Genomic DNA, 2,744 nt, shown 5'->3' with positions numbered 1-2,744 from the left:
GCATAAAGTTAAATCATTTTGATTTTACAAATTTCCCACCATACCTTTTGGGATATGTATGTTATTTTAGTTGTTGTCACTGTTTTTACAACACTGAGGGTCAAATGCATGGTCACACACATGTAAACAAATGTTCTATCTATTAGATGACCCTAGGCAGTCATCTCCCTGGTTGTAAACCTCATGTTTCTGAAGATTTACCTCCATAACAATACAAATACTACTTAGGCAAGCATACTTTTCTTTAAAGTTTTTTTCAGTGCAATGTGGACATCTTTATTTCTTATACTATAGATAAAAGGATTCAGCATTGGGCCCACAATGGTATAAAAAATGGTAGATACTTTATCTTCATCCCCAGACACACTAGAAGGCTTAAGATACATGAAAGCTAGAGCTCCAAAGAAGAAAGAAACAGCTATTACATGGGAGCCACAGGTACTGAAGGCTTTTGACCTACCCTCGGCAGAACGGATGCCAAGGATGTTGGAAAGAATCAAGGTGTAAGAAATAAAGATAGTCAGGCTGGGCACTGTTACATTGACACCCACAACAATGTAAATCACCAGCTCATTGATGTAGGTACTTGTGCAGGAGAGCTTCAGGAGAGGAGGTAAGTCACACATGTAGTGATTGATGATGTCATCACAAAAAGTCAGATTGAGCATGCAAACTATGTGGGCCATTGCACCCACAAACCCCATCACATTCACACCCACCATCATCAAGTGACAGATATGATTGGACATGGTGACCTGATAGAGCAAGGGCTTACAGATGGCAGCATATCTGTCATAGGCCATGGCTGTCAAAATATAACATTCATCTATAACAAAGAAGGCAAAGAAAAAGAGCTGAGTCATGCACTCTGCATGGGAGATGATGTTCTGCTTTACAAAACTCACCAGCATTTTGGGGACTATGACAGAGGAGTAGCAGAGATCTGTGAAAGATAGGTTGAAGAGAAAGTAGTACATGGGGGTGTGCAGGTGAGGGTTCAAAACATACAAAATAATCAAGCCCAGGTTCCCCACAATGGAGACCACATAGATTCCCAAGAAGAGGAAGAAGAGAGGCAGCTGGAGCTCTGTCTGCTGTGTCAAGCCCAGCAGGATGAACTCCTTCACCGGAGTCATTTTCTGAGGCCATTCCTCGAGTCATAGCTATGAGAAGAGTAAAAAGAGTAATATTAGAATGAGATCCCAGCCTCTCCAATCTACCCCATTAAAATGAGACTTAGAACAAAAATCATATAATAAATTCAAGTTCACACTTCTCTGTGATTTTGATTTCTACATTTGATGGGAGCTCATGTACAGAAATAAACTTAAATAAATGAAATGCCATATCTCTGAGAATAATTTTCAGGGCACTAATGACTATTTTTGGTTTTACATAATCTATGTTCTGCTTCTACCTTTGATCATCTACCTCCCCATTCAGGCTCAGTGGTCATCTCAAAATAGAAGATATAAGGCACATCAAAGACCAACTGGATTGCTCTGAGATGATTTGAGGAAAACATAAGACAAACAAAATCCAAATGAAGAATTTAATTTGACTCTTACCTCTGTCCTTGAAGAACTCACAAGTAAACTTGCTATCTCTTCACTCCTCTCACAGAGGGGCAAATATAAGTAGCACTGATGGACTGTAAAGGGTATAACCCAGAGGGAAAAAAAGTTCTTTTCTGTTATCACTAGGTTTGGCTGTTTGATAATAAAAATATTAATTTTGAACTGGAGAAGCCAGAGACCTCATTCATCTGGATTCTAAGAAGCCATGAGTCATGGATTATGATTTCTTGCTTGGCTTTGCCCAGATGTCCTCTCTCAGGCAGAGGTTGCAAGTAGCATCTACTGATGTGATGTCACAAGGGCCACAAGATAATGACCCAAGAGGTTTCTGTGAGTTTTCAGTCTTAGGGACCTGAATAAAATTGGAAGGCTTATGATTGCCAGCTATTTTCCTCAGAGATCAGCCTTTGGCACTATGGTGCTTACAGACTAGTCCAACAGCAATGACATTAGTTTATAGGAGGTATACACTATTGTTTTCTTTTGATGTTTTGTTTGAAAATTTTATACACATACATAATGTGTTTTGATCACATTAATCCTAATCCTTTTGCTACAATTCTTCTCTCAATATCCCAATACTCTTCCTTCTCAGCTTCACCTATTTTTTCTCTTATAGTTTTTTTTAACCCACTGTGTCCCCTCAATACTACCAGTATGTATATGTATATAAGGATGTCTATGTGAGTTTAAGTGAACTCTCAAGTAGCAGATCCTTGAAGAAAAATTACTAGGTTTATAATAGTAACCATCTACCAACAGTTCCCCAGTTCTAGGTGGAACTTCATAACCATATCCTCCTTCCATGCTTGGATTTCGGTGGTCTTGATCTTAGCATATTTGCATATTGTTCCTACCACAGAGAATGCATTTGAGCAGTGAACATACTGAATACTGAAAACATCCTCTCTGGCTCTTTCAGTCTTTCCTTTCCCACTTCCATAATGACCGATGAGTCTTGAGAGAATATGGGAATTCTATATAGGATTAAGCATTCACAGTCCTTTATTGTCTACCTGATAACTAGTTTTGGATGTCTGTGTTAGCTACCATCTACTGTCAAAAGAAGCACCTCTAATGAAGGTTGACAGATGCTTTAATCAATGGGTATAACGTATAATGGAAATTCATTAGAGTTCAGTTTAATATTCATAGCAGAGAAGTAGT

The 2,744-nt window shown here is 38.6% G+C and overlaps 1 pseudogene; it reads right to left on the bottom strand.

The window, feature by feature from the left end:
• Positions 1-224: 224 nt before the first annotated feature.
• On the bottom strand, positions 225-1,161 carry LOC121451889 (annotated as a pseudogene).
• Between the last annotated feature and the right edge of the window lie 1,583 nt (positions 1,162-2,744).

This window comes from Microtus oregoni, unplaced genomic scaffold (genome assembly GCF_018167655.1).
Source record: "Microtus oregoni isolate MIOR12 unplaced genomic scaffold, Mior012 000008F_ref0000371, whole genome shotgun sequence".
NCBI classification, from domain to species: domain Eukaryota; kingdom Metazoa; phylum Chordata; class Mammalia; order Rodentia; family Cricetidae; genus Microtus; species Microtus oregoni.
Note: the sequence above shows the minus strand (reverse complement) of the source record. Positions and strands in the feature narration are given on the sequence as shown.